We start from the raw sequence: 20394 nt of genomic DNA on the forward strand, positions 1-20394 counted from the left end.
AAGCAAACGCTGACCTGTGCGCACACACACACACACAGCGAGAAGATGAACCGTGGCTGTCAGGCATTTACAATTGCGTCCCGAAGAGGTGGTGGGAATTTACGCTTACTGTTGTCACTGGCAGTCCAACTGGCAAGACATATCACCAAAGAGACAATGATGAGGACAAACTCTAACCACGCTCACTCCCTTTCTTTCTCATTGAATTCCCTTAAAAAAAAAAAAAAAAACGTACAACACAGACTAACTCCATTGTCCCTGGGAACAGTATTGTGCACTCCTTTAATACAATTAAATGACTGCAGTGAAGATGTAGGCAGGCAAGGCGTGTTCCCCATCTGTTATCTTGTCTACACCCTTACAAGTGTACCAGTTTGGGGTTTTAAAGCATAACTACCCCCTTTAAAAGGCTTAAAAAGTTCTAATAGGCAGCGTTTAATCAGGCTCAACTCTATAAAACCAAGACCAAGGTGAATATATGACGATAATATCAGACCCGTAGAGATTACCCCCCTCAATTTGAATTACATGGGATGCACACTATAGTCTTATTGTCTTGTCTGTGTTTCCAGAGTTGATGTAAAAATAAAGAATAATATATTTAATTGTGCTTTCTTTGTTAGCTAGGTTAGTGACGTGACGACATAGGTCAGAAGGTCACAGACCGGCAAATAGGTAGCTAACGTTAGCACTGATTCACTCGGTAACGTTAGCACTGAAAATTGCTGAATTGAATGCCAGACTTCCTAAAATAACAATAACGACCGGCCGGCCGGTGAAGGACGCACTAATCTGCCAGAAGAGACAGGTATTGTACTGTTTGCTATAGCTAACATTACCAGTAGCTAACGTTATACTTTGACAGCCTTGCTGTGGACTAACGTTAGCAACAGGTTCTTGGCTGGCTGTCTGAATACATTTCCCTCCAAAGAAAAGCTTCCTCACGTGTTTCCGTTGCGGTACTGGATAATATGATATAAATGACAAATGATAGCGCAACACTGCACTCATGTCGTTGCGCTCTCTGATGAACTGACCTGCTACAATTGACCGTATACGTTTAAAATAATAATAATAGATAAAATACGTACAGTGGATAATACCAACTGGTTAGGTTTTGGTAACATGTCAGGAGCTACTATAAATTGCTTCGACCCACCGTGACACACGGATTTAAGAAGGAAACAACTACGACTACGGGAACTTCCAGGTCACGCTCCCTAATTGTGCGACTGCTCAAAAACACACGTTTCGCGTTATCAGATGTGAAGGATGGTGTGAAGGTGACATGAAGCCACCACTTATATTTGTCATTTTGATTATTGTAGGGGGGGGGGGGGGGGGGCTTGAGACGTTGGTGGTAAAGTGTAGGTATGTGTGTGTGTGTGTGTGTGTGTGTGTTCTGGGAATAGCACGAGTCGGATACAAAGAAAGAAAAGTTATCAAGAGTGAGTTTTGCTGAATGGTAAACACAGTGACAGCGCCGATACTTCACCATACGTCAACTTGTAGACCCGAGAGCCAAAGCGACGAGCAAAACAGCGTAATCCATCTAAAAGATGAACTGCAGGGTTGTCGCTTCGCATTGGCTTTGTGAGAGACTAATTTGATTTATTTGATTCTGAATGGTGGTTTATCTGCGCTGCATCAATCAAAGCAGCAACGGAGGTCTCTTTTTATCTCCTTTCTTCATTTCCAAATTAATCTCAACATCTGGATGTGGTGTATATTTGTTTTTCCATCAATGCAGATTGCAACACGATCAAAAAAGGCGTGCATCAATGCCAACCGCAACTAAAATATGTGCAACTTGATTGACCTGACAGTGTTCTATTTGTTTTCCCCAAAACGCTACAATGCAGGTGTTCAGCATGACGAATCCATGGAACAGGATTAACAATTAAGAAAAGTACCTCTCGACTCCAGGGGCTCTGGCTCTCAGCTTTGAAGTCAGGTTCATATAAGTTCACGGTTTATCCAAGTAAGTGCCTTCAAAAAATGTGCAAAACTGAAACAAATGCACTTCAGATTTCACAGCAAACTTCTGTTTGATGAAGTCATATTTCAACAGTCGATAAAAACACACACACACACACACACACACACACACACAGGTATTTGCCGCTGCATTCAGAGTTTATGATGGTTAACCTTATGGGAAATGATATAGGAGCCGACCAAATGATCAGATTCTGGGTAAGCTCTTAAACATATTAGCAATAATGCTGTTTTTTTTTTGCTTCTTCAATCGATACAAGATAGCAAGTACATTCCTCAAATACAGGAAGCTTTGTTCACTCATACAGCAAGATGGTCTATTACATTAAAAAGAAAAGATGTACCGCCTCTAGTGTCGTGAGATAAACAGTGTACGTGACGAGCATGCATCCAGAGCTAAACTGGACTCCACTTGTTTTCACATATGATGTCACGTGTGGCACAGAGTAATGCACCATCAGTTCAATAGTGGAGGTAGTAGCAAATGAAGTCACCTCAGCTGGAAGAGATATTTTAATAGAATCCATAAAACGCTGACGGGTTTCACTGAGATCGTCAAATAGACCGTTGTTTGCCCCAATTTGATCCGTTTATGGACACAATCCCATTTATCTTATTCGTCATCCATATCCACTTTGTCATGAATAAACTTTCTCTAACTTAATATATTGTGCATCACATCCCCAGTAACCCCCTCCCCCCCCCCCCCCCCAGGATGCTGTCACAGGGTGAACAATGAATCGAAATGCATCTGTTCCGTTTATAAAAAGTGACTCATAAAAGTATCTCTTGATGATGGAAAAAATAAATGACTTTCTAGCATTATTAGAATTAGAATTGCTACATCGTTGAGCTTTCACTCTGAAGAGTCTTTGATGTTATTGTGGGGTGCGTTCTGTGAAACATCTTCATTTAAAAAAAAAAAAAAGAAAAGATAAACCCGACCATTTGACTTTCACCGATCTCACCTGACCTCCGTCCGAGTTGGAAGCGACGGCAACAAATAATATTTCATCGTGAAAGACAAATCACTGTTCGCACCTTCCACTCCTGTGTTCTGCACTCACCATTTAATACGTCTTCAAAGACTCACAAGCTGTCTTGAAAAGATACAGCTGGCATAGATCATTTTTACTGTCATCACAATACAAGTAACTGCAGGCTACTTACAGCAGCGTCTGCTTCCATTTCAGCCGCCTCCCCAGAGCTATCAGGGTTTTACAAGATCCCCATAAACCTCTTTCCACCCCCCCACCCCCCCCCCACCCTTTTTTTTCTTTTTAATTAGTTGCATCGGCAATTAAAATAAAACAACCTTCTCGTGTCGTTAATAAAAACAGTATTAACGTAGATACCACAAAAATTGTTTTAAAAAGGAAAAAAGATAATTGACAAGAGATTCTGCAGTAATTGGCGAATGGGCACAGCACTCTTATCTAAAAGGGACAACGACAGGGATCGCTAGAAGAGAACGGCTTTAACAATTCTGCATTCGTGCCCCAGGGCTGCAATCACCCTGACCCGGCTCTCTTTTATACCCAGGTTTAGCACCGGGGGCCCGCAAGTCTTTGAGCCTCCATTTTGTTTTGTTCCTGAACAACAGATGCAAGAGATTCTGCATCGCCGTGTGATGGACTGTAACACAACTTATAGAACAGGGCTGCACCTCTGTGGTCAAATTGATAATCATGATAATTCATTGATTGTAGGGACAAAATATCGTTATTGCACTTTTTCACAGCCGGCCGCTTGTACGTGTTAGAATATGTTAGAAGGTACCGAACTACTACCGCCACCATATTTAACGCCACAGAATGAACAGCGGCTGCAGTGGCTTCTTGAAAACTTTCAAGAAGGGGGGGGGGGTAATCGTACCACATCAGAGCCTCAACACCACTATTCGCCAGTTCTTTATATAATAGTGAGTTTGACACAGAGATGTCAAAAAAAAAAAAAAAACGATGTTATTTTTGAATCTGTCGGCGGACTCAAAGAACAGTGTGTTCTGCCGGCTTATTTTGAAAAAAAAAAAAAAAAAAAGCCACCCACGGATTGCCCCGCTATCAATACAACCCGAAGGGTGAGTTGGTACATAAATACCATCTTCAAGAGGAAATCTGACACAAGCGCAACAACGCCAGAAGCTCTCTCCATCATGTCACAGTTCCCACAGTGTCCAAACCGCCTCTCTTCTTTGCAAAATGCACATGAATACCAAACGAGGACAGGAGACGAAGAGAGTCAGGTTTGACGATCGTATTGTCAGCAAGTAGTGTCTGGCACCCCTTGACCTGTTCAGAGCACTCAGAGTGTTCATCAACAGAATCTACCTGCGCATGAAGCTCCCTGATGTTCTTTTGCTTTGAGGAACACATTTATTCATGCTAGCAGAGACACAGAAGATGGAACTTACCATACTGGAACAGATGCAAAGAACATGTCTGCTTTTCTTCCAGGAGAGCGGATAGGTGCCCGACGCGCCTTCAGTCTGAAATATTCAAAAAACAGTGGAGACTTCTGTAAGGACACGCAATATGAATGAATTATGTTATTCCACAAGAGAAGACTCATCGAAAATGTGGAACGTCAGCGTGCAGGAAGCTTGTGACTCTATATTATAGACTCTATGTAGCGTCCATCCATGCCTCCCTGTGTGATAAAATTACATTTTAGAGAGGTTATTGCTTTATTAGGAGATAATATCCTGCAGAACTCGGTAAATGCATTAAAAAAACCAACATTAAATATGATTCAGTTCTTCTTGACGGACTGATATATAGATCCCAGAAACATGTAGCCTCAATTTTGATATAAAGATGTATTCCTAATATCATGTTTTACTTCCTGTAGTATCAGTAGACTGGTTTTATTGGCGATTTTTTAATTATTTTGAAGCAGCAAAAATCTGTAAATTTTAAATCAGCAGAAAGCACGACTCAGACAGTCGGTCTCAGCTGGGCTCCGGTCTCAGCTGGGCTCCGGTCCTGACGGTGCTCTAGTACGTTTGAGGATTTGTCCGGATTGCGCCCGCATTGATCTCCTCACCTCATTGAAACCCGAACCCAACGTGAGCCAGCTCACCTCGGAATGCGGTCTGGCCGTATCGGATTTGCCAATTTTCGAGCGAGATCCGATCTGGGAGGGCGCAGACCTCGACGGCTAACAAAAGTTCCATTGAAGAGACAAGTGTACCCGAGAAAAAAAAGCCTCCAAAATCACTTGCAGACCTGTGAACCCCAACATAATATTTGTGCTGTACTGTGAGTAGAAGGTGCAACAGTTTAAATATCTCTGCTCGCATTAGACTATTGTCGACAGTGTGACAGAACCTTGACTCGTCGGGTATTTTATTCACTGGATTCACCAAAACAAAGATGATATTAAATGACGTACACCTTGAAGAAAGATGTTATCCATCAGTCCACTTTATGAAAGAAACGGGTCTTTCTGTGGACACATGGACCCGGACTGTCAGGCATTTTCACAAAACACAAAAAAGCATTTGTTGCGATTTCATTTGAATTTCCCCCCATAAGAAGACTAGCAGCAGCAGCAGCAGCGGGTGGCTCATACTGCTGTCAACCCGAAGCACTTTAGCCATTTCAAACATGCCTCTGTGCAGCAGAGCAAAACTTCCCTCTGTCATCGTCAATGTTGACACAATTTATGCTCACTGTGGAATGTTTACCTTTTGTTGGGAAAAACGTTTCCTAAATCTAATATTGGTTTGCGTTTTATATTTCTCACTATAATGTGTCTATCATATTTGATGAGATTGTGTTTGAAGCGAAGGGAAAAATAACAAAAGTAGAGGGGAAAAACCCTCAATCTGCCATTCACAGAGCCTCTGCCGTTCTCACAGAGATGTTGTGAAATAATGAGATCTCTGGCACGGTTTAAGTATGAGACGGCAGAAATGAGGATGACAGGTAAAGTCGAGCAGCCGTGAGGGTTTGAACAGTCGCTTTAATGATTGCATCCCGGCTTCCTATTGGCTGTAGTCTTCAGACTCGGACCGCATTCCCGTCTGTTATAATCACAGCCCTGTGATAAATTATTCAGCTGGAATGTAGAGATGCTGGTGCTTTTTTCTTTCCTTTTTGGGAATCTGCTGGATCATTTCAGCTGTTCTTCACGAGGGAGAGAGTAATAGCAGAGTCCAGGGAGGGGATTTGGGTGGAGTGAGGGTGAGAGGGTGAGGAGAAGAGGGGGATGAGACACCACTGGGATGAAATCTGGAGTATGCCAAGGTCAGCAAAACACTCAATGTGTTGAAATGAAACGCTATCACACTCACACACACACACACACGCTCTCTCTCTTTCTCTCTCCCTCCCTCCCTCTCTCTCTCCTCCCTCCCTCCCTCCCTCTCTCTCTCTCTCTCCCCCCTCTCTCTCTCTCTCCCCCCTCTCTCTCTCGCTCTCTCTCCCTCCCTCCCCCTCTCTCTCTCTCTCTCTCGCTCTCTCCCGCTCTCTCCCCCCCCCTCTCTCTTTCTTTGGTGGCATTACATTGCTCTCTGGTCATTTGGAGATCTTCACCTTTGCCCTCACTGCACTGTGCCGAGGCCTTTCTTTGTGAATACCGGGATATGTACGCTCTGTGAGTGCAAGCTCTCACATGACAGGTCGGTTGGAGTGAGTGCTTCCACAAAGCCACCAGGTTGCTACGAACAGCCAGAGCTCCCACCGGTGCAAGTCAAACCAAACTTTGACCAAGATGGCTGCTGACTCCTCCCTGAGGCTCGCTCTGACGCCCCGTCGGCCCCAACTTCACTAGAGAACCGCAAGTGAACAGAAACTGACGTTTTTATAAAATAGAGTTATGATGGTATGACTGTACAATGTAAAGAATTCTTTACCCCGTTAATAGAAATCTGCAGGCATAATGTATTGTTGTATGGCAACCCGGAAGTTAGCATCGCAATCCACAAAAAACAAATGTGATTTTTCTCTTGGATTTTGGATTATTGAAAATAAGCGGCGTAATGTTGTTCAAGAGTCTCATTTAGCCTTCAAAGGTCTCTGGTGGGGTATGTACGTAATATTTTACAAAATGTTAAATAAAATCTCTCAAGGTTGTGTTAACCACAGTGATTTCTTTTCCCCCCGGCATTTAACCAAAATTGACTTGGAGACAAGAGAAGTGGAAGTGCAAAAAAACGCTGACTCATTTCCGGATTTCAGGACTCATTCTCTCAGCTGGATTAATGCTGAACCTAAAATGTACTGCAGCTACACTGGTGCCATAACTCAGCAAAATCATATCTTCCACTGCACGTCAGAGGAAATTACAGTCTATACCTCCCCACTTGCAATTGCCATGTATTTTTGTGAATATTACTTATTGCGTACTTAAAACCTGGTGGACAGCACTGGTGGGTTTTCATCAAAACGGCTCAGTCTACATACAGCACATGTCCGGCCAAACTACTACTGCGTCTTGCTGCATTGTGAAGTTATACGAATCATTTCTCCAGGATTCAATTTAAACTTTAATTTGGACTACACCCTGATACACTGTTGGAGTTGGAGGATCACATATCACACATTCTGCTATCATCTTCCCTCCCTTTAGCAGGACAACTCTGGGCGCGATGAGATACACACTCCAAAACCCCTCATGCTACTTTTTTTTTTCCATTTCAGATCCTCTCTTTTTATTGCCTAGTAAACACAAAAGAAAATTCCCATAATGTACACTGAAGTCATACCCCAGAAGGAATGTCTTAAACTGTACTCTAAAAGGTTATTTAGTGTTTCAATATAATCCATATAGTCCATTAAAGACTCATCCTTTAGTCCTCTTATGAAATATCAATGAGAGACAAAGACAATGTTCTTGTTTGGCTGCGTGTTGAACTAGTTATCAGTCCTAAAACATTCATGCTTATTCATAATAAAGGACGGGGAGAATAGGGGAAAACATTTCAACATCACATGGGTATTTACCCACTATAAACAGAGTGCCTTTTGTAATCCTTTCAAAGGCCTCCCTTAACTACAAAGTGCTTTTTGTGATTTCTTTTTTGGTGCAGTTATGGAAAGGTGAGGATAGTTCTGCAAAAAACATCCGTATTTTGTCAAAGCATTCCATCTTTGCCTTCCGACTCCTCAAGAAATATTTAAAAATCCTTTTAAAAGAAATATAGATTATTTCACGTATATTCTCTGTCATTTGGTGGCATTCATCATCGTAATTTATCAGGAGTTCCCTGAAGGCAACAGGCAATAAATAATTGATGGGCCTGAAAGCTGTTTGGCTATGGGAGGGAGTGCTTGCAACTCTCTTGGGGGGAAAAAAAAAAAAAAAAAAAAAAAGCACCAGCAGCTTTGAAAGCAGCGGAAGCGGGCGAGCCTCGGTTGGAATTAGCGTTGTGTTCCGTCACGCCGAACATTTGGTGCTGAGACAATGCAATACGGTTTCATTACAATGCCGGAGCCTCGCAGGCAGAGACATCAAAGGCCCGGGTTTTTTTTTTTTTTTTTTCCCCTCAGCCTCAGTTTACGAAGACAATGAAGATATGGAGATATAGTTAAGACTAATTTCAAAGAGAACTACTGACAGTTTCATTACGAACACGTAAGGGGCTGAAATAATGAAATACTACAGTACGCACCTCGAGGTACAAAACTGCGTGTGGATGTCCGACCTACAACAGAACCCACGTTATGCATCGCAGACATCGATAACTACAGCGGACTTTACTTTGAAACTTTTGCTACAATTCTGAAGCTTGCGCAGCAAAACTTTCAACCGCTGTATCACCAGCGCCATGTGCAAAAACATGGACACACAGCCCTGACATGATTCAATTATTTGCCAACACGAACAAGCTCCTTTCCAAAGACGAGACCCCGAACGGGCCGGAGCGAGATGTATTCAATTACAAGGCAATCAGCTCAGAAGACAAGAACTTCACTGAAAACCAACCGGGTACAAGTCGGACTTCCATTAATTATCAAATCTTCTTCACGTTGCGGCTCGTGTGTCGCCAACTTCGGCTGCAACTTTTTCCATGTTCGGAAAAGCTAGGTTGAAAATGAGACGAATAACTGAATTTTGTGTAGTCGACGCTCGCATTATTACAGTAAACTTTAGCTTGTCAATGGGATGACGACGCCGATTGAGAAAATAGTTGCTCAACAAAAAATATCTGGAGCAATCTAGTAAACAGTGTCACATTTCCCACCGGGACCTTTTCTGAAGCTTAACATCTCCAGAATCAGTATGTAGGCCACGGTACAAAAAGCTTCAGAACACAAAGAGAACACAGGATCCAGTCAAGGTTTCTAAATGCCACGGCACAGACGGATAGTGTCGGAGAGGATTGCACCCTGCTGAAGGAAACAGGTTATATCCAGTAAAACCTATCTGGTACAGTGATAGCATTTCAAAAATGTCCCACCTTGCAGAGAGAATGTCGCACCTTTTGGCCCAGCATTTCTGAAACAGCATAGCATGCGTGAGAGATTACTGTTCTGTTGCATTTTGCTGATATGTCCTAAAATCTGAAGCAAAAGTCAGGGAATTATGAAACGTTGTTTATTCATTTGGGGAAACTGCAAGTGTTCGTGAGAGAAAAAGATCTGAGTTTCCACACCTTTAACCGGTCTTTTGTCTCGGAAATGTTAACTGCTGCCTGTAGGGACGGTCTGGGGACGGTTTGTGGGACGACTTCATTTCGTCCATTCTAGACTCGAGAGCTCATGCCCCGTTTGCACAGTGAAGAGCAAGCTTTCCTCCGACACGGGCTCACGATGCGCCACGACGCCCAACTGACCTCTGAGAAGGTATCGGCCATCACGCAGCGGTTGTCCTTCGCTTTCGTTCACGTTTATGAAATTAAATAAATGATGGACGTCTCAGTCAGGAGTAAAAACCCACCGCATTTCAAACGTTTTATTCATAACAAGGCAAGTAAGATGACGGAGTAGCTATAAAATAATCCAACTCGCTGCGAAATAAAGCCTACAAACTTTAACTATATCGTTTGAATTTTGTAAATTCAAATTTGAATCAAGTTTCCCTTAAGATGCAAAGTGAAGGTGGGATATGCTGTAGGCATGAGAGGAATCATGCCGTCTGTTAAGAGATTACCTGTCAACCATCAATGACTCCCTGTAATGACCCACGTCTATTCTCTCCACATCCAACACTGCACACCTGCCATGGAAACAGCTGCATCCCCGAGCAAGGCATCGTTACGGTGCAAAAACTAGCTCGACTCAGCAATTCCTTGGGATCCACAGCGGTGTCCCCGTTAAATCGGAAAATAACGGTCGTCGTCTGTCGACAGAGGGTCCTTCCCGTTTCGGTAAGGATCGTTGTTGTCAAATGTTTCTGTTGTCAGACGAACCAAACGTGGAACAAACGGAAACCTGCGATGTGATTGCGCCTTAAATGTCATTCTAGCTCGCTGCGCCGCGGCGGTAATCAAATTATCGTATAATTGCGACGTCATCTGACAATCAACATAAATGCAGGTTAACGACAACAGCTGTGTTGCAGGTCTCCTCCTATGCTGTGTTTTAATGCGGCAAACAGCACAATTAAGCGGATCTAAATAACACGTCCTGCCTCTGTTGCTAGACAACGGGGCGAGCAAGAAGCAGACGTATAGAGGAACCCAGGGGGCCACGGCTCATTGACACCTTCTTACCTTAAGCGGCGGCCATTGCAAGCTGCATGGCTACTGACCAAATCGTAAATTTTTACGACCGCGACGTCGCATGATGAAGTGAATGTAAACACGGGTTAATGACAGCGGCTGTGTGATTTACCGCCGTTTAAAAGTTAATGTTCGTAAAGAAGTCGTCTCCTCAACTGTGTTTGACATTCCAGCGACTCGTAGCATCGTGTCCCGATAGTTAGAGGTACGACATTCTCTTTCCTCCCACCAGTCTTCTGAAAACTTGTGGGAAAACACTGGAATGTATGTTAAAAATGTTATATTAAATGAAAACTTCCTGTTTCCTGGATTACAAGGGGTGTTAAACTTTTACTTCAGCGGTTCTGTCCATGATTCTTTGTAAGCTGCATGTGCGACCGACTGAAGCGAGAATATCGTAATGTTTGCGTTTAATACCAATTCCTTATCGTCCACGATTGGATGTACCGCAGTAGACGCTCATTCAGCTTATGTATTATCCAAGTTAATGTCTGAGAAGAGGCCGTGTTGAAATGGCAACGCTGCCATTGCGATATTAATAATACACAGCAGATCTGCACAGCCACCGGAGCGTAAAGTCTAATCAGAATCATCATACGCTGTGACAAACACTGTAAATGATTATATTTCCCCATTTGCTTTTGTGAAGATCTTTCATTTTAATGAGATTTGTTGTACTTTATCTCACAACCATAATGTCCCGCGTCTATTACTTATGAAAATAACTGCAACAGTCCAAAACTTCCCAACAGTCAATTTACCAACAGCATTACCATTATACGCATTCTAATTAATTCGGACTTAATTCAGTTATGCATCAAACTAAATAATGAATAAGGTTCATTTTCACAAAGTAAGGGCAACTGAGGCGATATAATTGAAATCATCACTCTATAAATACATATTCAAAAGTGGGCCGTTTCACTGCAGAGTTTACATTTTTGCCTCTTGACACAGATCAGAATGTATACGACTGCCTCATCCATCCATTGATGCGTCTGTGCCGCGGTACTGCCCGAGTCCCAACAAGACGCCGTGTCAGACGTAATTCAACGTTGTTGTCCTCCAGGTGGTTTCCTTCCATTGCAACCATGATGTCCCCTTCTATGACTGTTCTGTCTTAACCATGACAGTGATATCTTGTTCGCTAGTCTTACACAAGTATTCGCTTCATAATTCAAAAAAAGGTGCCCTGTGGAGTTGCTGACGAGTCGTAGAAATGATGTCACCAGTAGGGTCCCCCCATGTTTGCTTGCACAAAGACGCACATGTGTGTAAGCATGCAGGATACACATATTCTGCCGCTGCTCCAGGGATCCGACAAAAAGCGGTGAAGGAAAAGACGATTGTTATATATCTATATCTATATCTATATCTATATATATCTATATAGGTTGTTACTCAGGGGTAATTACAGAATCGTATCGCACTTTTCAGCGGTTGCCATGAACTTTGCTTGAAGTGATTGGCAATGTGGGTACGCACCGCGCATAACCGGGTTGTGTGCTCGACAGCGGTTGTTGAATTGTAAATAAGAGATCACACTTTGAATATGCACGCCCTTGTTTTGAGGCTGCAAAGAAAGCTTGGAACCGATGCTAAAGAAGCCACTACGGCTGTTGTTCCCGCTAATGCGGTATACTGAAGTTCTTCAAGTCTTCAGAAACACGGTGCGGAAAGAAACAAGATTCCCTGTGTTTGTTGCAGCGAGACACTACTGGTTTCCCCTTTTCCCGTCTAATTATGAGCGTCTCTGTTTTTTTTTTTAGCTGACCGCATTTTCAGCTGCAGTGAGCAAGAAGTCTGAAAATTACCCTCGATCTTTTTTTTTCCTTCTAATCCCACGCAAGTGTGCAGGACGGTACACACAGCGCCGGAGAGAAGGTTGCGTGCTGCCGATTGAATAATATATGGCAGTAATGTCTTAATGAGGAAATGCAGTGATTTTTATTCTCTGTTATACAACGTCTTATCTAAATTCATTGCGGAATGGTCAGAGGCAATTAACTTTCTGCAAATGAACAATCAAACAGGGGAAGGTGTTCCGAGAGAACAGCAAATGGCAAGAAAGAGGGAAGAGTAGAGCCTAAAGGTGCCATGTGGACGTTTAAGTAAACACACTAAACGGCAAACAAACATATTTACATTGAGAGTTACTCGTCAGCATGCATAGTGTGTATTCCCCCAGCTCTACGACATGTCTTGAATGCATTTCCTTCCTCATAAAGCATTTACAGAGCTGATTTCAAAGCCTGCAGAGTTTAGGTTTAGGTTTACTAGCAGGCGGTCGTCTTCTGCCCTGCCTTCGTTGGCGTATCGCTAAGGTTCTTGGTGCATTACGGCCATCTTAATGGAAAAGAGTGAACTCACTGGCAGGAATATGCATCGCCTCGCCCATGCGCCTGTTCATGTGAAGAGCAGGTGAAAGCTCCACCAAGTGTGAAGGCCTCATCTGTGAATTAGGCTCCGTCGCTACATTACGAACAGAACAGAGCGATGCAGGAGGAACAAAGAGACTTTTGCTTCTTTGGGTATTTTGGTCAGACACATATGCAACGCTGAGTACCGTGTAATGTGTGCTGCATTTGTTATAAATGTACGTTGGTACATAGAGGGTGATAAGAAGCTGTACGAGGAGGGACTTAGGACCCAGGGGAATGTAGGTGAAGGAAGCAGGAAGTGACGGAGGACACGCCCACACAAACGGCTGTTCACCGCTCGCTGGCCGGTTCTTGTGTTAAAAATGTCCGCTTAATAATTAAACGCGCGATAAAATAATTTTCGGCGTTAATTAATTAATGATACCGGTATGATCTTACAAAATACCGTGATACACATTTTTGGTCATACCGCCCAGCACTAGATGCGGCGATTTGTGGGCGTGATCTATAACAACAGTACCACTTCTATGTACGAACACTTCCTGTTCAAGAAGGCAGCAACGCATCTTGTTTGCATTTTGTCCCCACCAAAGGAGGATATAACGGGGCTATCGACACACCGAACGTGTTTCTGTTACAACTGATTTTCTAAATGTTTCTTCGTCGCATAAATCTGACCCGACAGATGGTTTGCTACAAGGACCCATCCGATCATTGGAAACCGGACTGGAAAAGGGCAGGAACTTTCCGGAACTACTAAATCTACAGTTCTGATGTAATGCTGCTGCTGCAGCCTCTACGCTAACCTCTTTAGGAGCGGCCATTGTTTTTTAATGAACTGTTTTTATGGTTACGTAATGTTACACCATGTTTTTTTATAATTCTAATTACTTTACAGCCATGTATCGAGCGAGAAAATGGCTTAAACAAACGTTACAGATTGTCGTTACAGTCTGCGATTTATAATTTGTAAATTATTTCAGTTCCTCCCCCCCCCCCCCCTCCACACTGATGCAAAAGTACATTTGCCAGTGATCATCTTAACTGCATATAACTCCATGTCACGTCAACGTTTCAGTCAAGTACTTAAGTAAAATACTGACTCTCCAGTCAAGGGAAAGGATTTATATGACAAATAGTGATTAAATTAATCTGCTTACTCTAATGTGTCACAGCAATCCTTTTGAATATGACATCGGTATTTTTCTGATCAGGCATCTGAGAAATATGGGTGTATGTTCTTGTTACATTCGTCGGGGTTTAAGAAAAGCTTATTTAATAAAATATTGAAATATTAGTGTACCGAGATGACCGCGTGGTTGCCCAAAAAAAACTCAAACCCTGAGTGCGCTGAATGTACATGGCCAGGGTCCTGACAGGGACCGATCAGACCTCAGCCGCCTGAGCTCCTACCCTCTCTCAGGAAGAAACAGAGGGAACCGTTTAACGGGTTAAACAGAACTCAAGACGAGACTTTTAGAAGAAATCCAGAGAGAAAAGGAAGTAGACTACAGCTCAGTCATTGTAAAGTGATACAGATTGAAGCTCACCTAAAAAAAAAAAAAGGAGGCGACATCCGATACAAATCCAGTTTCAAGGGCAAGCCAATTTGGATGAGCCAGTACACGCCCCTTTAACCCAAGTGGAGCTCAAACGGATGATGCTGTAGAGCACACAAGATCAAGTCCAGGGCCAACAAAAAAAGGCGCAGCGGATCGAAGGAATTAAGAAATTCAAAAGTAATTCTCTGTAACATCTGTGAGGCGCCGTCTGTGATCCTGAGAGGGCAGCGTTCTGATTTGTCTGCCTGGAGGTTCTTCGTGCAGACATTTTTTTCTTTTTTTTTTTTGCAGTAGTGCGAAACTAAAAGACAAGCAATTGTAAACAGCAGACCTGGAGAACGACTAGACTTCCACTACTGCAGGGCTGAAAAGAGATCAAGGAACAGAGGGGAACAGCAATGTAAGGACGTTGCCTACCGGCTAACAGGCAACACACACACACACACACACACACACACAGCAAGTGTGTTCAACCCACATGGAGGTCACAACACAGACTGTCGCACACTGCGCCCAGACTAAAGTACGGATCAATACCACACCAACACGGGTCTGCTACAGGAAATCCGTGGGGCCACGGCCAGGCAAAGCCAGCGTGACTTAAAGAGGAGTATCCGACCTGTACATATGAAACCTGCACCGGGGTGAGCAGTCTCAACACGACCACCGTCAATGTGTGGATCAAACTGTATTTATTTTTCATTTGAAGAACTAATAAAAACAGCCTCAACACAGATAATAAAGACGTTGGTTTCTATTGGCTCCAATCCAAAGGGTTTGGCCAGAGAGCCGGTGGCATTCCAATGAGTGATAACGCATGGATTATGAACAATATATATATAGTACAGTGCTTAATGGCTGACTTTTTTTTAACCCTTATATCATCAATCTTTCAACAAATTGGTATTTGGTACAATATAGATGCTCAACTACATTCTCTGTGTGTCAGCCTAAGTTATCTAATTACTGCTTGGACTTTCCATGTTTAGTATCATCACACACATACACACACACACACACACACACTGTACCTCGTGTGTGTGTGTGTGTGTGCAGTGATATCACTTCCCAACCTGACAGGAAACATTTTAAATGTCACTGCGTAACGGAATAGAGTCTTCCTCCCAATTACTGAATGGCAAGGCTGTCGAAAAAAACGACAAACCAGTAATCTGAATCAAATCTTCTGCGGCATCGAGGACCTGAGATCTGCTTTGATACAACTCTCTCTTTTTTTTTTTATAAAAAAAAGTGAATCCTCTGTATATAATATACCACAAAAAAAATAAAAAATAAATACTGCATTGGAAAATTGTCAAGCTGTGTTGCGGCACGGTTGAATGTGATTTTTACAAGCACAGCAGTGTCACGTGTGTTTCGGCGCGCCTGCTTTAGCTATCATACTCGGCCACAGTTTGTTCAGTGACCCAAACCAAACTAGAAATGTCCTTGTGTTGGCTGAGTAGAGGTAGCAGTGCCATGCATGCATGCATGCTCTTAATGCCTCCCTGTGTACATATTTGCTTGAATAAAACATGTCATCCAAAAGGGGTCCATTCCACCACGCAAACTCTCCTCCCAAAAGTTCCCCGCGGTGGCATTTCCCTCTCGTCCGTTGGGACATCGTAACCTTGGTCGACTCACAGATTTGGTTCTTGCCGTTCGGATGTAGCGGCCGACGACAGCTCAACGGGCGAGGACCACATGAATGATGTATGTAAATTAAATAATGAATGAATTTAAAGAGCTAAAACCTCTCAACGCCAAATGCAAAACATGCGGGGACGACCTGCTATAAGCCAGCTACTGGGGGGGGGGAAGCCACTTAGCTATGCATTCATACTGAACGCACTAAAAGCGGTTATTTTATTGCTCACTTGCTCGCATCTTACCGCTACGTTACTGTTTGTTTTCGGTTTTACTTTACTTGCATATTCATTTATAATTTAAATGCCAACGGAATACATAAAATGCTAAACATTGGCACACTGGAATGTCCTAAAGCGCTGACTGCAAACTTAGCGAAACACACTTTACCCTGGTGGGACAGTATGCATTTACATAGAACACATTGCACTTATACATACACATTATTTGACTTCCGGTGCTGTCATTCTTGCTAATTAACGTTTTCTAAAAAAATGCTATGAAGTGTATGGTTTAGTGCTTTGAAAATGCTGCTACTTTTCCCAGTATCTGTGGTCATCTCCTGCACAGTAGCCACATAAGTCTGCAAGAACGATGCGAGCAAATGTGCTTAAACCCTTTTTTTTCCAGGGTGAGAAATAGCATCTCGTTGAATTCCCCCCATACCTTTATACAGGGAGCCTTATCTCTCTACTGCAGCGTTTTTCCTTTTTTGTTCTCCCAATGTCACGCTACTATTCATCCCCCAATCTGTCTCTGTTCTGAACAACAAATCACCGTTTGGCTCTTTTTGTCTTCGGGACAACCGACTGTCTGTTTCTTATTCAGGCTCTCTGCCTCCTTGCCACATTGTCCTCGCTCGCTCATTGTCTTTGCCTCCCGTCTGCCCCCCTTGTTATTTATGGAACGCAAAACCGCAGGAGTACGGAGAAGTAGCCTGGAGCTGTACTATGCCCACGGCCACGGCCAAGCCGCCCAATCACTGCCAACAGATTATGGGGGGGAAAAAAAAGCGTTGTAAGAGAGCGGAAGCCTTCTGTCAACCTCCCCTACACAGCATCCTGCCGATTCTCCCAGCCTGGTTAACACTTTCATCTGAGGATGAAGTGATGAGTGTGCGTTAGTGATTTGGCTCATATAGTGTAATGCCTTTCTCACCCTCTAAAAGGCTGTATTTCTAGGATTATAGATTGAGTTGTTGAAATGTGAGACAATGTAGATAATTCCTTGACCCTCCTGTGATCAAATGGCATCCAAACAAAATCATGTGAATAGATTAATAGTATTCTATGGGGACTATTGTTTCTCGTCGCCACGCCTTAGCTCACCTCCTTCTCTATACTTGGGTTGAAAATGCCATCTTCCATGAAAAGAGGTATTCATTTCGTCTACTGGGAAAACATAACACACACAAAGAAAAGTGTACTCCATTTCTCTTACGTGATAAAGTAACTGTCAAAAAGTCAAATTCTTTAGCATCAACCTATGGTTATATGGTTGTTTCTGTTGTCATATGTCCAAATGAAATTGAATTTTTGGGAATAATAGAACTTTTAAGCTGTATGTTAGCAATACAGTTAAAGTTATGTGAATAAACTTTGTTGTTTTTTTTTTTAGCAATATCTCTATTCAAACAGTAAAGACTTTTATCTGAGCTTGTTGCAACAATATCACAGCATCATGTTCTGTTTAACATTAGGCTGGCATCTGTAATACCGCAATCCAAATCTTATCGATAACTGTTCTGAACACTTTGAAGCATAATTAATAATGTTGACATTTAAATGATCATTAATAACTTACAGAAACATTGGGTGCAATAGTCCACCTTCTCCCCCCCCCCCTCTCTCTCTCACACAGCGAGCGATGCCGCGTTCCTCATCTCCATCTGTCTTCATTCATCATTTCACAAAATATTCAGCTTCAATCCATATTTGTTGGCGTTTAGCCTTTCAAAGCTGTCTCCCGCTTGCACCAGCACGGTACGCACCTGTGTTAAGAAGGCGGTGGAGCAGCAAACTGACAGCACCGTAGATTACATTTCCCTCTCTTGTTGGGGTGAAATCGGCATTCAAAGCTTTATTTAGAAACCTTAATCAATGACCACCAGGTCTGTGAGTGCATTGCAGGGTAGTAAGTGATCACCCTGACGTTGGCATAGAAGAAAACAACCGTCCGTCATCCCTTCAGTTGTCGATAAGCAATCCAATCGACAATCGGCACAAGCCTAACTCCAAGTAAGCGCAGTCACACTCCATCACAACGGGTTTGTTGTTCTACTCCAGGTGGATCTCCACTAAGATCAGGAGAGGAGCTAAAAAAAAAAACAACCAGGATGTCACGTTCCCCGTGTCCGGAATGAATCTGAAGAACCGGTGAACCCCGTCAAACCAGACCGCGAGGCTCGGTTAACTGTAAACCAAAAACACGTGACGGCTCTCCCATAGAGCATGGTATAGACAGCGTACAACAGCAGAGGAAGGTAGAGCGTAGTCACCGAGGAGCCATTGGAAATCACTGCCTTTGATCCCTAATGCGTTCTCAGAGCCGGTTGGCCCTAATGTACTGATCAGAGCAGAAGACGGACGGATGAAAAAAGGTTGCGGATGATAGTGAGGTCGTCCAGGAACGACGTCTGGGAAGCCAACATCCAGAGAATAATAAATGCGCCGTGATTATATTCAACATCAAAGCACCGTCAATGCAGCATCAACTGAGTAGCTTAGAGATCATAAACTTTCCTTTTGCTCCATTTTGAACCATGCCAGTTATGGCACAAGGTATCGTTAGCAGCCTAAATCAGGAATCGTGTCAAATCAAACCAGTCCCGGTTGGACTGGATCCGCAGTGCGCTCAGTCACGCTAACCCCCACGCTCTGCTCTTTGCATTGTGTTTCTAAGATGCCTCCGCACTAAAGGTCCAACGAGTCCCAACTGCCAAAGACTCCAGATCCAATAATCACTCATTCTCAATGAACCATTAGGTTTCTGGCTGTAGCTGCTGTCCAGTCCGAGGCGTTTATTGAGCTGCTGCTCTGTTGCGCAGCTAATTAGATAGGCTCTGTTGTTTTTTTTTTTGTACTCTTGACATGTATTAGCTTGTTTGTAAGACTGAGTGCACACCAGGCACCTTTTTACATGGTCACTACGTTCACCCATTCATCTAAAACCTAAGGCCGCAGACGGGATCACAAAGATGCTAATCAGCAGCGGCAACAGCAACCCTTCAGGCTGTGGATCGCAGAATTGCTGGCTACATTCCTGCCATTGGCAATTTAAGCACGAACATGACATTACAGCAGAACAGCTATAGAGACATAGCCAGCAGTAGTGTTATGGGGCGACTGTGGCTCAGGTGGAGCGGGTCGTCCTGCAATCAGAGGATCGACGGTTCGATCCCCGGCTCCTCTACTCCGCGTCGACGGCGTCCTTGGGCCAAGACACTTAACTTAACCCCAAATTGCTGCCGTAAGCCGTCCTCCGGAAAAAAAACAACAGATGGCGGAGAGCAGAAGCAGCGCAACCGTTGAATTACACCATAGACACTCTCAGCAGAGTTGTGTTATGACATTACAGCGTGGCAGATAGCCTTGAGAGATTTACATGGCAAACATCAAAGCAACCCGAATTTGGCACTTGTGCGGTCACTGATTTGGATGCGCTTAGTTTCTCACACTAGAGGTCTGGATTTGACAAAAGCCTAGAAGGGACTCGACAAACACACTTCAGACTTATCTGAACCTGCAACACGCTAAGACCCTTGGATCTAAATATTACTGCGACAATTGGTTCACAATTAAGTTATTCAAGTTATTGTTATTGGAGAATATATGGCGTGGCATATGTAACAGTGATCAGCTTCGTTAGTGTCTCTTCTTCTGTGGATTTGACCAGTAGGTGAAGAATTGTGAACCTGCTGTTTGTGGGAGTCGCGTTCAATGTGTTATGCGGGTTTGCTCGTTGGTTTATAGTTATTATTCTTTTAGTGTGTGATCTGTTGGGATAGATTTATAGATCTTGCCTGTGTGTGTGTGTGTGTGTGTGTCCTACATCACTACTATTTATATCTTAGTATAGTTTGATCACTTAATCATGATGGATAGACTGATCAGTTTTTACTGAGAACATTGCACCAGCG

The 20394-nt window shown here is 43.3% G+C and overlaps 1 protein-coding gene across 2 annotated transcripts in view; it reads right to left on the reverse strand.

Moving 5' to 3' along the window:
* Window positions 1-20394, reverse strand: part of lingo2 (leucine rich repeat and Ig domain containing 2) — a 175002-nt gene that overhangs the window by 135744 nt on the left and 18864 nt on the right. For both annotated transcript variants that reach the window (XM_068715192.1, XM_068715191.1), the window contains one exon: window positions 4412-4486. The gene's annotated coding sequence lies outside the window, so the exon portion shown is untranslated. The remainder of the gene's footprint in view (window positions 1-4411; window positions 4487-20394) is intronic.

The sequence above is a fragment of the Cebidichthys violaceus genome, unplaced genomic scaffold (genome assembly GCF_023349555.1).
Source record: "Cebidichthys violaceus isolate CVI_PGR_0920_01 unplaced genomic scaffold, fCebVio1.0.p SCAF_2, whole genome shotgun sequence".
Lineage (NCBI taxonomy): Eukaryota > Metazoa > Chordata > Actinopteri > Perciformes > Stichaeidae > Cebidichthys > Cebidichthys violaceus.